Below are 17,906 nucleotides of genomic sequence, written 5' to 3'. Positions count from 1 at the left end.
ACATTCAAATAGTTCTTCTCTTGAGGTTTAGATAAAGGATCCCCAACTCCTTTCTTGACCTGGTAACTGAAAGGTACCCCTGATTTGGAGACCAAATCAGTGTAATGCAAGTTCTTCTGATTGTGCAACATTTGGGTGGAAAGGGCCTCATAAATCACCTTATTGTTTTGTATGCCTTAGAGGATGCTGCTGGGGATGGCAGAGAGAATGACTCACACTCTGTACTGCTGTAATAATAAAGAAAATAAATAACGGAACTGAGAAGACATTAAGTGAGGAAATGAAGCAGATGCGTGAGGCAGAGGGATCCTACTGCCCGGCGTGTAAGTGGACATCACCCAATTACTGGAGAAGCAGAACTTTGGAAGAGAGCTGCTGAATTACAGTTTTCTGTATGAACTACCGAATGTACAGTCAGATTGCACTGAATTCCCCAGGCAAACATTTTCCTCTGAGCCCTATTTCTGAATAATAAGGAAGTACATGCAATAGGGTTGTCATAGTTTGTTCTGTCTTAAATCATCAGGGTACTAATCATACCTAATGTTTGTGCAGCACTTCCTGGTTTACAGAGTACTTTCCCCTATATGAAGTCATTCTCCCCGCAACCCCGTCCTGCAAAGTCCCAGCCAGGAGAAAGAAGGTTCTAGAGTAACACTGGCTTTCCATAGGTTTATGAAGGCAGAACATGTTTATGGTCACACAGGCCCCAGAATCTGAAGATTAGAGTAAGAATATCAGTTCAAACTAGTTCTGGAACTTTGCAACTTAAATTCTAAGTTTGTTCTGTGGAGAGCATCATATGTAGCAGAAGTATTCAATCAAGCAGGGACTTTTGTTTGCCAGTATTGGGACTTGAACTCTGGACCTGGGCACTATCCCTGTGGCTTCGTTTGCTCAAGGCTAATGCCCCACCACTTGAACCACAGAAGCACTTCCAACATTTTCTGCATAGTTTATTGAAGATAAAGGAAAGTCTTACAGACTTTCCTTCAGGGGCTGATCTTTAAATTAGAATCCTTAGATCTCAACGTCCTGAGTAGCTAGAATTACAGGCTTGAGCCACCAGGATCAAGCTAGGAATTTTATTGACAGTACTCATTTCATCCTATGCAACACTAAAAGTGTACTGGGTTTGTTGAAGAATAAGCAGATCTATTGATGCAAAGTTCTTGTAATAGAGCCCTGTCTCTCAAGTCATTGATATTCAGTTCATCTTTATCTGAGCTCTCATGTCAACTTTCATATTATTTTTCTATAACCAATGTGATTCTCAAAGTTGACTTTTGATTGTAGTATCATTTTCAGCCAAACACTGGATACTATTAAAAAGAGTCCCACATAAAATTACTTAACACAATTAAATTTCTTGCTCATATCATATTCTAGTTTTGGTAATCAGTGTGTGCATTTGCTGGGATTTAGTCCATACAGATATTCAGAGATCAAAGGTCTCCAATCATATCTCTACCATCTCCAGGTACTTAAATTATTCTCCTTTTGGCAGATGATGAAAGCTACAGGATTGTCTGCTGTATTAGCCAGTTGAAATTTTACAGTGATTTAACTTTGTAAAACTCAATAATATAGAATACCTCAGTCAGCAAAGTCTGAGAAATATAATCATGTGACCAAAGAAAGAAGAGCTTACATGCTAGAGAGTACTAGAAACTCTTTTGTAGGTCTTGATAGCTGGGACTTTTTCCCCCCAAATGCTGGTCTATACTAAGCTGTGATGTGCCATGACATTCTGACCCAAGCAGTCTCTGCAAAGCCGTCATGACCTTGGTGTAGTACAGTGTAGTTCTAAATAAGACTGATTCCATTTATGATTGGAATTCAAGTTAAAAACAACCTTTCCTATTAACAGAAATATAGCTCCCTTGATATATTCTAGGTGCTTAGAGATTCACTGAAAACATGACCCATGATGTAAAAATCTAATGCCTTGTGAAAGACAGCACACTTACTTTCAAGGCTAAAATGTAGAGAAATGGGTTGTCATAGGTACAAGATCAAGCTGGATCAACAGGAAATAGCAGGCAAATGGAGAAGAGCTGAAAGCTAGAAAAAAAATCAGGGACTAGATAGCTAAGACCAATTTAAAACTAGAGAGGTATACAGAGACATGGAATAAGATTTTAAAAAAACTTGACAATGGAACCTTTGAGAACATTAATAAAAGATATATATATATATATATATATATATATATATGTAAGAAACCTGGAGAAGACAACCTTAGACAAAGTACTGAAGAATTACAAAAGAAAGGATTAAAAACATTGGTTCTATGGTTTGCAGGTCTGTAGTCAAATACAGAGTCCTTCTTTTACTAATTATATGGCTGAGCAATATTTTTCAAATCTGTGAAGCTCAAATTTCTCATCAGTTATGTAGAGGAAATAAGAAAGCTTATTTCTCTCTCAAACTTACTATGAGAAATATAGCCATGCATTTTTTTTCCCGATGATTTGTGATCACACAGATAAATCTGGATCTAGAATTGGGGCTCCAGTTCTGGTTGCATTCCTAATTCACCTCATGATCAAATTTTTCCCTTGTTGTAAAACATTTGCCTAAGTTTCATCCTTAGCAGTTCAAATTCAGTTGCTGTGGTCTGGCTTTCCGAGCTCATATTTTTACAAAAATTGGCAAAGGCTTCTAATGAACATGGGTGCATTTTCCCAGACTTTAACCACTATTAGATCAGCAAATGATTCTGTAAAGGCTCAGTAGCAAATACCTTTAGTCTTTGCACAGCATAGTCTCTGTTGCAACTACTCAAGTCTGACATGTTAAAGTCCACTTATACAAAATGCATGTATATGCATGTATAAAAATGAATACAAACATAATGTGAAGGTTTCAATGAAACGTTACTCCTGGTTGCTGACGTCTCACGTTTCACCTTTCACTAAACATGTTTCATCATTTTAACTCTATAAACATGAAAAATGTCTCAGCATTCAGGCGCTGTATGAATTTCAGGATGCCGTACTTGGTGCTTGGGGCCCAACTTTCCCATTATGTAATCCAGCAGAGGTTCCTAGACTTACCCATGTATCAGAATCACCCAGAGGGTTGATTAAAACCCACAGTGTTGAACCCTAGATGTAGACTTTCTAATTCAAGGGATTGTGTCAGAGAATTTGCATTTCTAAGGAATTCCCACGTGATGCTGAGTTCTGCTATTCTAGGGGAGCATTATTATTATTATAGGGCAAATTAGGCAAGAAGGCCTAGAACTCCTCGCTCTTCAGATCTTTTTCTCAATTTAATATAATATTTCTCATTTTTCACCTTTACAAAGCATCCATCAACTTTGTACAGAGATTCCTTGTTAAGAAATTCCTATAACAAAGATATTTCCTATTAACTTGACCAATCATGTTACAGCCAATAAATTATGATATTTAAAGCTGGGGCACTCATGACTGAAATCTATAATCCTGAAACGTAGAGGATGGTGCTTCAAAGCCAGCCTGAGGAGATATAGCAGATAAATATAAAATATAAATATATAGTGATTACATGTGTAGTGCCTTTACATTTGTATAGCATTGGGTAGGTGCTCAGCTTCCCTAGATTTCAGTCGTCTTATGGTCTATAGTGAACAGTCAATAAGTATTAGTTGCTATTATATTTCCGTGTAAGTTGTTGTAATAAAGACATTGTAGTAGAAATAATGTGCTAAATCAATAGCTCACATTAAGGTGAGCTAATAACAGCAGTGCCAAGATTTCCTTTCTCCTCTGTATGTATATTTGTAGACAATTAGCTATTCTAAGGCCACAGTGATACACAAGACCTTGAAAATTGTAGCCTAGTTTTTCTTAGTATGGGTGTTAACATATTCTCAAGAAGCTATTGAAACACAAATATAGTATATGTATCATAACTCAGTTAAAAAATATCTGGTGTTAAGTCTGTTGCCTTTATTCAGCATAGTTTCAAAAATGCAAAAAAATCATCTTATTTACAAAAGCAAACCCTCCCCCAATAATCCAAACTAAGCTGTCGATAATTATATTATATATATATATAATAAATATATATAAATAATAGAATTTATTTCCAGATTATAAACTTCCATTCATTATAAACCTCAGAATGATGCTTTCTCTTTTTTTCCCCTCTATCTCATCACATCTTAATTGATTTAAAAGTACCTTTTAACAACAGGCAATGTGCCTTGCACTAGATGGAATTATGCAGAATTCTACCTGGCTGATCTTCAAAATGAACAAGAGTGTGACTGGGTCTCATCAACTTCATCCTGTCCAACACACCATGTCTGACACATTACCCTCTCTCATTAGGATCAATTACAATAGCCTTAAGTTGTCTATCAATTCTGTCTTAGCCCCTATAATCTATTTTTCACATTGCCATGAGAAGTTAAAAAACAGTAGCTTATACCATGATTCTTCTGTTTGTAACATTTCAGTGGCTTCCTATATTAATCAAATACATTCTCTGTACTTTGACTTGTCTTTATCAAAACTGTCTGTCTCCTCTTATTTCTCTCTCAACTTCCCATTATTTTCTTCCTTACTTATACCAAACCATTCTCACTGACATTCTTACTCCTTTAACATTACTAGTATTTTTCTTACCCGAGGAAGTTTGCTGGTAATGTTTCCTTATCCAGAGACACATTTTCATCTGATTTTCCATATATCTCTACTCAGTCATATATCACTCAGGTCTCGGCTCACCTTATCATCTCCAGCTTAACATTTTTTTTCAATTTTAAAAATATCCTGATGAAGTTAAAGCACTTTAGATTCACCATATATAATAGACACAGTAGTTTAAAAAATTTCATTAGTTTGACATTTTTTTTCTTAGTGAATCACTTTGACACATTCTATTATAGGTTAAACAACTATTGACCTTGTTAAATTGGACATTCACCTTTTCCATTAGACATTTTACTATTCCCTCTTATTCTGTATAGATCAGCTGAGCATATGCCTGCCTATATTCTTGTGGCAATTCTTCAATTAATTGAATGATAGTTCTCCAAAATTAAGTACCAGTGATAGTCAGATCTTTATTCTTACATTTTTATTGGCTTCAATTATTTGTTAAAGGAGGATACTGGACGCTTAAGTGAAAGTTTATTCTTCACACTTTAATGTGATGTATCTGGGGCTTTCATATTGAGAAGCCAAATTATATTCCCATTTACATTGAGTTTTATTAGGAGAATTACAAAAGTAAGTGAATTTGAATGAAAGCAGAATCATGTGCTGAACAGAAAACCTAAAAAAAGGATAGGATAATATTCTGTAAAGTTTTACATGTATCTCAGTGGCTTAACCTGCCTAGTCTTTCCCTACAATCTTTATTCTTACCATTACTGTAGAAGGCTACATGAATAGTATTTGTGGCTAAGTGTTATTTTAGGACATTCAACATTATATTTTATTTCAGAATGTTTTAGAATTTTCAGTTGTGATTTCAGTGTTAATATTTTTAACCTTTGTAAATGGCTTATGTAGGATATAATCCTGGTATCTAGTCTTAATTATTGTAATGGAATAAAAATGAAACTAGCTCCTCCTTGTTGATTCGATCGATGCCTTGATGTAACAGGGACACATACCATGATTTGACCTTTTCTCAGATCTGGTCCATTGCGTTAATCTTTGTCTTTGATATATTATTATATCAAGTACACTATTGCCACCAGAGAAGCCATGGCTGCTGGAAGACTCAATATCGCTAGAGGTGTCAGTTCTTATTTACTTATTTATTTATTTATTTTTAGCGATAATTATTCTATCACTAACTACATAGTTAGACAACTGCTTATTTATACACTCAACAAATATTTGTTGAGTGCCTACAGAAGGGACTAGTTAGTTCCTAGAAGTATAGATATAAATAAACTCGTATTGATAACAGAAGGGACTTATTAGTTCCTAGAAGTATAGATAAAAATTAACTCATATTGATGATAGGATTGTTAATAATATTGATAGGAATGAAATCATACACAGTATGAGCAGTGGGCTTTTCAAAAAAAATTAGGATGATGGAATTACCTAAATAGAATTGGCTTGTGTTTTTTAACATTATATCTATTCAAAGGAGGAGGCCACAATGCTTGATAATAAATGTACTCATTACCTTGCTCATGTAATTGTAACCCCTCTGTATGATATTTTCACACAAAAAAAGAAAATTGACTGTCCTTGGAATACAGCATGGCTTTTTATCTTTTACCACAGTTATCATGAGTTCTAGAATATAAACAATGTCATTATTTGTACATTAAGGATAAAAGAACCTGCACATTTTGTTCTTTGTCACATGACCCTGAACACAGTAATAAAGTTTTATAAAATTTAAATACAGTTTCTTTTCCACTGTAATCTTATCATTATACCAAACTCACCAAACAATGTGATTATCCTTTTCTTAGCAGGTTACCATTTAAAAAATTCAGTATTTTATGAGTTTTTCTTCTAGCATATAAACATCATGTATTCAACTCACTCTCTGTGAATGGATTTATGTCATTCATATTGGTATTACCTTATCCCCTTTTGTTGTTTTAGAAAACAAGATAAGCATGGATCAGGTTTTCTGCAGTTAGTTTGAAAGCAAAAGTAATAGTCCAGGTGGTATATCGACAGAAAGAAGAGAAAGATCATCTGAAAGGCCAGTTAGAAGCCACTCTTACTGTGAGAAATGTGGCTCAATTCTGTTAGAATTGCTTGAGAATAGAATTCAAATAGAATTCACTTTGGAACTGTCTGTCTAAGTTGATCTGTTATTACTTGTTATTTGTTTGCAAATTTGTGAAAATACATGAATGAAATTTCGTAAGCAGAAAGCATGGTATAGCATATATTGCTGAGGTGAGGCCTGGGCACATCTGGATTTCAAGAAAAAGTTTCAGAGAAGACAGCAAGCTGAGAAGGCAGATATGACAGTCATTCGGTGAATATGTCTTTTATCTTGACAGGAAATCTTAGTTGTTCTGGCTTTTCCTTGATATCTTCAACTGCCTATGCATTAACTTCATATCCATAATGTTTACAGTAAATCCAATGCCTAATTTAAAACATTTCTCCATATATAATCACTTTTTCTTAGTAAGATTATGTATTTAATTTTTAGTATATCTTTCATGACCCTTCGTTTATTATTATGTTGTCTTGAAAATATCTGTTAAGAATCATGAGTACTTAAGTTAAAGGCAGGACAGTAATGATGGACTATATTTTCTTGTGTCCACAGTGAATTTCTCATAGCTCAATATGCAGAGTTACAATTAACATTTAAGATTTCATATATCTTTTCTATCTCCTTCAGAAAATTCTCTTATCTCATCATACTATTTTTTATTATTGGTAGAGATAAATGTGTTTTGATTTCAGCTCTATCAAAAAAATCAAGTATTTGCTAGGGGCTACTGCCTACACTTTCTTAATACCCTTTTTCACTATTGCATTCAGTTGACAAAATCCCAACCATATTTATCTTATTAATACTTGGTTAATCTTTCACTTCTCACTTTCAGTGGGTGTAATCAATTGATTGTGTTGTCAATGGATATTGATTACATGTTCTTTCTTGAACTCTTGGTGCACCCTTGTCTTTAATCTGCAATTCAGTTTTGTCTTGTTTGATCAGAACATTTTTAACCATGGTTTTTTCATCTCTTATTTGCAACCAGAAATCAGTTGGTTTGAAATTTAAGGAACTCTTGCATTTTTCTAATTTATCCATTTATCTAGCAAAATATTTCTCCTCTCTCCTCAAAATTTCATATGATAACAAACCATCATACAATCCCACTTTCACTTTCATAAACAATAGGAAAGTAGACCAACTGTCCCTTTTCTGCCTCCATTAGACCATGAAGGCCATGCCTTCTTATTCATTGTACCATGATACCTGAGAACAATAGGTAACATGTAGAGAAAATTAATGGTGAGAAAGAATGGGAGAAAATAAGACAGGTTGGGAGCTATTTAGCTCTCTGAGGGAGATTTATTGATTCTCCAAATCAAATGACACACAGGGTAAAATTGCAACCAATAAATCCCATTTTTCATTAAATTTCTTTAGTCGAATTACATTTCTTTTGCAACCAAAGACTTATGAGTATTGTACTAAACATATAGATCATCCCCATAATAAATAATAAGTATCAAAGACCTTTAAAATCTTTCAGTTGCTCAAATGCAAATATATAGTCACCAATATTTGGATTTCTTAACTTCTAATTTTACTGAGAAATAAAAATATTTTGTTAGGAGAACATGTTAAATTTTAGAATATTAGAAGATTCTTTGATTCTTCATATTTAGAATCATTTGTACATTTAAAAGAGTGATAGCAGGTGTTCTCTAAACAAGAAATGACAGTAACACATCTTTGAACTTAAAGGGCTTCAATTTTATTTTCTAATCTGGAAGCAACTGCATTAATATACTTTTTTCCAGAGGAAAGTATTCAGTCTTCTCTGGGGCTTCAAGTTGCAGCTTCATCTTATTGATATAAAGCATTTAAGAAAAAATGAGAAGGATCATATAGCAGACAGCTCTTTAAACCTCTGTAAAAAATCATATAGCAGACAGTTCTTTAAACCTCTGTGTAAAAATCAGTTAATATGTAGAGAATTATCCTTCTACTTAATATTAAGCACAATATGATAACTTCAATAAAGAACAAAAAAGCATTTCTTACCATTACATTCTGGCTTCTAGGTTAAATAAGTAAAACATGTAGTAAAACCAGAATGGAAGATTACTGCTTGATATGACAAAGATTAGTGTATATCAACACTCAATCCCATACTTAATGGTGAAATATTATATCCCATTTCTATTAAAAACAAGAACAAGCCAAAGACATCATTATTATTTCAACATTGCTTGCAAATTCTGGCCAATACAATGAAACATGAAATATGAGATGGACACATTGGTTATAAGACAAAGTTAATACTTACATGACACATATATAAGCAAATGTATGACAATTGAAGGATATCCTCTTAGATTAAATTCATCTTCAGAAGATAAATTGTCTAAAACAGTGTTTAAAATAAAATCTTTCCTGTAATTAAGTACATACCCAAACTATGTTAAAAATACTTCAATCTGGCACCCCAAAGCCAACATCATACAACTCTGAAAACTTATTTTAAAAAGACTAACCTTTACAAACATACACATGCAATAACTAAACACAAATATTATTCTGCAATTTTTATGAAGAAAAATATAAATACATTTCTATTATATAGAATATTCTAGCTTATGTAACAGTGACTAATAATAGTAATCCAAGAACTTGTGAGCTATTTCTTACCTTTATTCCATGTTTTTTATCAATTGGAAGGGGATTCTTCTCTACTTAGGGCTTATTCAGGAATAAGTAATTGGTGAGATAAAAATTGTTCAACAGAGCCTTTTACCACTTCTGCTTCTTTATTAGCCAAAGCAAGGCACATAGTGTGACTGATTTCAAAGACACGAAGCAGTCCACTACTATCTACAGGTATAGAACTGTAATAACAAACATTGACAAATGGTGTATGCTTTCTCTTATATGTAGAAGGCAGATATAAAATATAAATGTATTTGAAAATATGCAGAACCACATACATATATACATAACCAAACTGACTGATGTATGGTATACACAGAGGTGGATATCCATGGTGTGACTCCTTTGAACAATTAACTTAGTGTTTAGCAAAATGAACATCAGAAAGCTGAGCATATCTGTGTGAGAGGTGTAAGGGTTAAAGAGAAAGAGTAAATGGAGAGAGGAAGTTGGTGAATACAGTCATCATCATCATTATATATACTTGAAAATGGAACTGAAAATTTGAGGAGATAAGAGGTTGGTATAGATGCAGGAGAAAATGATGCAAGTGGTAATGTTGGTCACAAGGCATTGTGCTCATAAACTGACACATTTAATTGAAGCCCCTTTATACAACTATGTAAAACTAATAAAAATGTGATTAATATTTTAAAATACAAATACAGAAACCAGGATAATTTTGAACAAAAGGAAACAGTTTCTTGAAATACAGAGTATAGCTTGTATCAGACATCACCAAGAACAAAAAAACAAAGACTGAGAATTCGGACTCCAGAATCAATCTATGGATTCAAATTGTAGCCCTGATAATTGCTGCTACATGTCCTCTGACTGTCTTACCTTGCTGTGATTTGCTCTCTTTATTTGAAAAGCACCATAATCCCCTATTTTGTGTTGGATTCTGTTAAAATTCTGTATACTTATGAAAAATGCTTACTGAGCAACTTTTTCGTGACAAGAATATATCGTTCTAATTGCTTATGTTTATAAGTCAACACAATTGACAAATATCTGTGCCTTTAAGAAGTGCATTCTCAAGGAAGAAAGCTAAAATAAGTCATGGAAAAAGGAAACAAAAAATTGTCTAGAATTCTAGGACAGACTTTTCGATCGCTGCAAAAATTCAACTTTACTTGTGCATTGACCAGGGACCATAGAAAGATTTTCCCACAGGAATGACCGACATTATTTCAGTCACTTGCTATAATTTTCTTTCTGTGTATTATGATGGGGAAAGTCTCCAGCAGAGGAAAGTATCTAAGAAGAGATTCCAAAGAGGGCTACTCTAGTAATAAACAGTAAATACATGTTGGCCAATGTGGTAGTAGTGTCCGAACTAAACAATGATTTATTTTTTAGTGCCAAACACGAAATATTTGGAAAATAGGGTTATTGATTTATCATATAAATAAGGAGAAGGAAAAAGTTCATTTGGACTGCAAGGTTTTGAAATGGAGACATTAGTCGAAATGGAAAGGACAGTAAAATAGCCTAGTTTTAGAAAAACCAAGCTTCTACCAGCACAACTATGTTTGTCGCAGCATAGCTAAGATATGGAACCAACCCAGATGCCCTTAAGTAGATTAATGGATCAAGAAAATGTGATATATGTGTATGTGTATATCTACAGATATATATCTATATAGATAGATAGATATATCTATAGATATATCTATATCTATAGATATATCTATCTATCTATCTATATAGATATATATACATGAATTCTATGGCTCCATCAGACAGAATGACACTGCCCCATTTGTTAGGAAATGGAAAGACTTGGAAAAAATACATTAAGCAAAGTAATCCAGACCCAAACAAACATATGCCCCATGGTTTTCCTTATTGCAATAACTAGTATATGTCTAGGACAAGCAAAAGAGGTCAAAAGCTATGTACATGTGACCATATAAACTGATGCTAAGCGAAATGAACCCTAAGACAGGGACACAAGAGGTTTAATCTTTCTTGCTGTTCTTTTAAATGTATTTATAATGTACTATGTGATTTTTTTGTTTCTTTGTATGTTCTTCCCCCATGATATAACCTCTGTTGTCACTGTATTTGATTCTGTTGTCCTGTATCTTGTATATACATTTTTCTAATTTGGGGAGGGGAAGGGAAATAACAAAATGCTGAAATAAGGATATAGGTTGGCCCATTGTAACAACGACATGTACAAGACTCTATGTTGAAAATAAACTTTACAACTTGGGTGGGGGGAGTTGGGGAGTTAAGGGATGGCAGGGGAAAAACAAAGGAGTAGTTAACAATGCTCTATAGGAATGGACTCATTACCTTGCTCATGTAACTGTAACCCTCTGTACGGTATCTTTACAATAAAATATATCATAAAAATTAATTAAAAAAGAAATACCAAGCTTGGAAATGCCTATTACACAATCAGGAAATGTGAAGAATGAATGTAATACATTTTCCAGAGTTCAGGAATTCATAACTGGAAAAGCAAATGTGGATGTTCTCCAGGAGAACATATTTTAAAGCCTTAAAAGGCAATCAGAAAACCCAGAAAGTGACTGGACTCACTCAGTGAAATGGTTTATAATAAAAACATTACTAAGTACCTACTAAATATATGTTACTATTATTATTTTGTTTCTTTTTATTTATTTATTTATTTTATTTGTGAACATACTGTACAGAGGGGTTACAATTACATGGGCAGGAAATATTGAAGGAAATATTGTTTAAAAATCTTAGCTCTTACTATTTTAGCAAATTGAGAGACTTAAAAGATGCACGAACTGACTGTTTGAACACAAAATGTCCTCTACAGATTCATATATTGAAGGTGTTGTCCCTAGCTGTGGATCACTAGTATAGGAAATGATGGAAAGTTTAAGAGGTAGGGGCCTGGTTGGAGGAAGAGGGGAGAGGTTTGCCTTTGAAGGGCATCCTGTTCCATGCTTTCCTCTATCTCTCTGCTTCCTGGTTGGAAGGAAATGACAAGTTCTGCTTGCCCCCAGCAAAGAGCAATGGATCCTGCTGCCTCTGCACTGAAACTGTGAACCACAATAAATCTTTTCTCTCTTAAGTTTTTCTGAGGTATTTGTTACCTTAGAACAAGTCAGAACAACATTCCAACTAATGATTCTTTTTGGAATTGTTCCTAACCATGGATAAAAAATTATTTCCATAGTAGTTTTACAATGAAAGGTATTTACTCCTACATTATATATCACATTCTTCCTAATAATTATCAATTCTTCCTAATAATGGATTAAAAGAATTAATTGCATAGTAGTTTACACTGAAAAGTATTTAGTCCAACATTGTTATCACATTTCACCATGAAAAACAACTAAAGTCTTTAACTATTAGAAACTGCTCAAATAAGTAATTGTCACTATTAAAATGTTAAGTTATGGTGTTTGTATTTTGTTTTCATGTTACTGAGGATTGAATTCAGAGTCTTGAACCTGCTATCCCTTGATTCGCTCCTCCAATTCTTTTCAGCACAGGTTATTTTCTTAGTAGGTGCTCATCCCTGGGCCTGGGATGTGATCCTCATACTTGTTCTTCTCGACTTGATTGATGATGCCAGTCATGAACCAGTGCCGTGTATTTCCCACACCTGAGATAACAGGTGCATGCCACCATGCTCAAACCATTGGTTATATGAACATTTTATTTTTCTTGGGCTGGGCTTGAGCATGATCCCTTAATCACCACCTCCAAAATTGCCAGGCTTGCAGGATTAAGCCACAGTATCTGGTTTATTTTTACATCATTTTAATAAATAAAATACTTGTCCTGAGATATGTGCAAAGAACACATATAGCTGCTGTGGCATTATACAAGATTGGATTAGAATCAGAATCATTCTCTCAAAACACAAATGAATCTTCAAACATATCTGTATGCTAGTTCCATTTCATTTAGTATGTCAAGTGATATACAAAGTCTTCCTGTTATGTTCCACAATTTTTCTCCGCTCCATCAACCTTTTTTTATCTTTTGGAACCTCTCACTCATGCTATAAGACCCAAATAAAATAGCATTCTTTCAATTCTTTCTTAAAACCTATATGCAATATTTTTCCATAATATTACTTATTAGCTGTTCTCTATTTAAACAATTTCATTGTTTGCTAGTTGTTATCTCTTTATATCTATCTATTATCTATCTACCTATTTATCTATCTACCTACCTATCTATAGTTGTTATATATTTATGTATTCAGAAGCACGTTGAGTTTTTAGTAGAAATACCACAGTAAATTTAATGTAGAATTTCCAGAAGGTAACTGAGCAACTACATTCAGGAAGGAGGTGCAATGTAATTACAGAGGCAGCACAATGTGCTGGATAAAAATTTGACTGTTGTCATCTATTGGATTCTGTAATTCATAGAACAAAACTCAGGTATTATACCAGAGTGCTTAAATCAGGAAATAATTCATAAATCTCCATATTTGGATTTTCAATAGAAGTACCATATGTCTTCTCATAATTACTTTGAAATTTATTAATTTTTACTAAAAGGAAGTCTAGAATATATTGATAGCAAACAGTCACAAATTCCAAAAATCAATAATATTAAAATAACCCATCCTCTGTCCGTTTCCTGTTGCTTTTAATGTTGAATCTCTGAATAGTTCATCTTTTTCAAAGGTCAGAATGTTCATACCAATAACAATGACAAGAACAGACTGGGAGAGTTTAATAAATGTGTTCTTTTGAATCTTCTTGGCAATAGGAATTAAAATTGGCCATATTTATTCACAAAGCATCTTAAATAATTAATATAATTCAATGCTTACGAAAGTGGACCTTGAAAAGCATATTCTCCTTACTTTTGTTAGAATTTACAAAAAAGTCTGTTCAAAAAATTAAGTGTGAAATTGTACAATGAGTAAATATTTGAATTACCTTCAAGGCCATGGAAACATCAGTGGCAGCTGTGCCATCCATATTGGAGCAACAAATGATTTCACCGTGTGTGTGTGTGTGTGTGTGTGTGTGTGTGTGTGTGTGTGCATTATAATGAAAAGCAACTTAAGGATAGAGTCCTTCTCCATCCAATTATTGATTTTTGAAGTTTTTTTCTTATTTCTTTAAGTGGGAAATCCGTGGTTTGCTTTAAAGGGATTTATTTCTTTTCCTTTCTCTTTTCCAGTCATATATATATGTGTGTATATATATATATATATATATATACATATTCCTACACAAAAACATATGAGATATAAAACTACAAAGATAGAAACTGTCGTCTTATACTCTTCTTTGTATTGCTATAATAAAATAGCTGATAATTCATAGATTTTAGAGAATAGGGAATTGTTTCTAATAGTTCTAAAGCACAAAAGTTGAGTATCACAAGCACACCCATATCTGTTAAAGGCTGTTGTATGTCATGAGCATGGTAGAGTGTTCAGCCAGGTGAGAGCAAGAAATGTATGCAAGAGAAACCATGAGGAGAAGAACCTAACCTGGATTGATGTCAGCTATCCTTTCATTCAAGATCATTCCATCTCATCATCTTGTCAACCAAATGGCCTACCAACAGCCTACCTCCAAATCCCATTAGTAGGTGAATTGGAGAATTAGATTTCCAACACATGTGCTTTGGGGATCACCCAAATTGCTGAAAAAAGTATTCCTCGCCGGGCGTCCGTGGCTCACGTTTGTAATCCTAGCTACTCAGGAGACTGAGATCTGAGGATCTTGGTTCAAAAAGCCAGCCTAGGCACGAAAGACCATGAGACTCCTATCTCCAATAAACCCCTAGAAAACCGGAAGTGGTGCTGTAGCTCAAGTGGTAGAGCGCTTTCCTTGAGCTGAAGAGCTGAGGGACAGTGCCCATGTCCAGAGTTCAAGCCTCACGACCAACAACAACAAAAGTATTCCTACACCAGCTTACTCTTGTGTATCTTTGGTGAATGAGTATGGGAAAATAAATGTATACTACTTCCACTATAATAATCTTCAAAAGATTATTAAAGACTCAGAGAAATTCTGTAATCAAGAAACGAATTCAACTTTGGTAAGTTCACCAAATTCACTGTATCATGTGTTAACTTTGTATATTTATTACATGCCAGCAGTTTGGAAACACATTGATTCTGTACATTAAATTGAACATGACTTAAAATTATATTTTGTAAGGATTAGATATCCTTACAGGAATTTTTCTTAGTTTTAATGAATTTTAAGGATTTTGTAATCCTTTTCCACAGCCAAAGTAATTCAAGCTAGATTGTGTTTCCTGAAGTAATTATCAGTCAGGTTGAGAGGAAAATGACCCTTCTGGTTAGACATGGTTTATAATACTAAGGAATCAGGGAAATTTCTCCCTAATAAACAACATCAGAACTGTGACTTCCCATATAAAATGTGAAGTATGAGTTATGTCCACTTTGTACTCATATGCTAGATCCTAATTGTGAATATTCTGATATTTAGATGTGAGACTTTTAAAGGCAATTCAAATGTAAATGTAAAGGGTTCATGACTACAAGAACTAGCACATGCAATCATGATAATGTGTGATATAACTAAATGATATAATAGCCTAAAACCAAACCCTATGGCTGCCATCTATAATCTCAGCTACCTGAGAGACAGAGATAGTCAGATCTTAGTACAAGGTCAGCTCAGTACTCTATGTGGAAAAGAAATATATAGCATAAAGTAATGGTAGATGGCCTCAAGTGGCTAATAATTGTAAGCCTTTGAGGTCAAAATCCAATTAAACATATGTAGAGGCTAACACGTATTAAAAATGTATATTGTATTAAATACATTTAGAATGGGTTATATCATCTATTCTCCACAGTAGTCTTATCAACCTAATTATATGTGATTGGGTTCCTTAAACATCAGAATAAACTGCTCATTATGTATCATAATTACATTGCATCACACAGACAAAGGAAAATGTATGAATGTTTCCAACTTGAAGTAAACTTGAAGGCTATTGAAAGTAAACCAATATGAATTTTGAAATTTTGCTAATCTGAGTCTTCAGTGTGTTGTCTTTTTGCCACAATAGTTTCAGTCGCTCCTATTTTTATTATAGGGATACCTACAAAACATGTTAAAGGAATTGAAGTAGAGAAAATGGCCAAATTGTTATCAGGGAAGAAAAATATATAAGAAAAGAACTAAATGGGCTTATCAAAAATAAAAATAAAAGATCTTGCGATTGGATTCTTTACTACTTGCCTACTATTCTATTGACCTACTCTGTTTTCATATTAGTAGATACCGATCTCTGATTCAGGACTATAGTAAATTGGAAGCCTCTAGATAGTAAAGAGTTATGTTTTTATTAGATCAATAATTGAAATATTTTTATTCATAGGGTAAGCTATAGACCTAAGACTTCAGTAGTATGCAGTCTTTGTAAGTCACATATTTAATCACAATATTAAGAATATACAAGAATGGTAAATTTTCTGCCACTATCTGCTCTTCAATTATCTATTTCTGCCATTCTATACTCAAGCTGACTACATGAAGACTGTTAAGAAATTATTTTAGGGCTGGGAAGGTGGCTCAGTGGTAGAGTGCTTGCCTTGTATGCATGAGGCCCTGGGTTAGGGCTGGGAAGGTGGCTCAGTGGTAGAGTGCTTGCCTTGTATGCATGAGGCCCTGGGTTCGATTCTTAGCACCACATAAGCAAAAAGAAAAAAGCCGGAAGTGGCACTGTGGCTCAAGTGGTAGAGTGCTAGCCTTGAGCTGAAGAGCTGAGGGACAGCACCCGGGCCCATAGTTCAGGCCCCACGACCAGACCCCCCCCCAAAAAAAGAAATTATTTTAAAACTGACAAAAATTTACACTAGTAGTTTTAAACTTAGACATTTGTGAAGGGCAAAGGTATTACTTATTCCTAATGTTGAGATTTACTTTTCTCCATAAGACAAAGATTTAAGTGTATATAAAAATGGGACAAATATTTTAATGTTATTTTACAGCTCTAAGTTGCTATAATTTATTATATATTCTAAATGATAGAAATAATATATAAGTATATTAACATGAACATTGACACAATTTCTACCAGTTTCAGCATTTCTCTGAGGAAAATAAGAATTATATCTATTATATAACATTACTGTCAAAATTAAGAGAACCTCATTTATGAAGAGTAGTCAGAAAAATAAAGAGAAATTATTATGACTGAATATTATTCAACTAAGAATTATAATTTCCCAGAACATTCCACTCAGTTAGAATTCTAATTATGTCAAGATATTAATTCTTTGCTCAGGGAGCAAGAGATGTAGGCATACTATCACTGTTGCAATTTAGCTATCAAAATATAATAAACAATTCTGAAAACTTTTAAAAATTAGTTTTTGTATGAGCAGTATAATACTGAAAAAAATTATTTATACTGTTAAAGTTAACTTACACAAGGCCTGAAGTGGTGGTAATTCTAGCTATTTAGGTGGTGGAGATAAGAGACTAATAATCTAAGGTTGGCCTGAGCTAAAATATGAGATATTTTCTGGAAAAAAAACAAACTGAAAGAAAAGAACTGAAACACAGTTTTGTCAAAAATATATAACATTT

Source organism: Dipodomys ordii, unplaced genomic scaffold (genome assembly GCF_000151885.1).
Source record: "Dipodomys ordii isolate 6190 unplaced genomic scaffold, Dord_2.0 Scaffold46, whole genome shotgun sequence".
NCBI classification, from domain to species: domain Eukaryota; kingdom Metazoa; phylum Chordata; class Mammalia; order Rodentia; family Heteromyidae; genus Dipodomys; species Dipodomys ordii.
The sequence above is the reverse complement of the archived record's forward strand: the minus strand, read 5'-3'. Positions refer to the sequence as shown.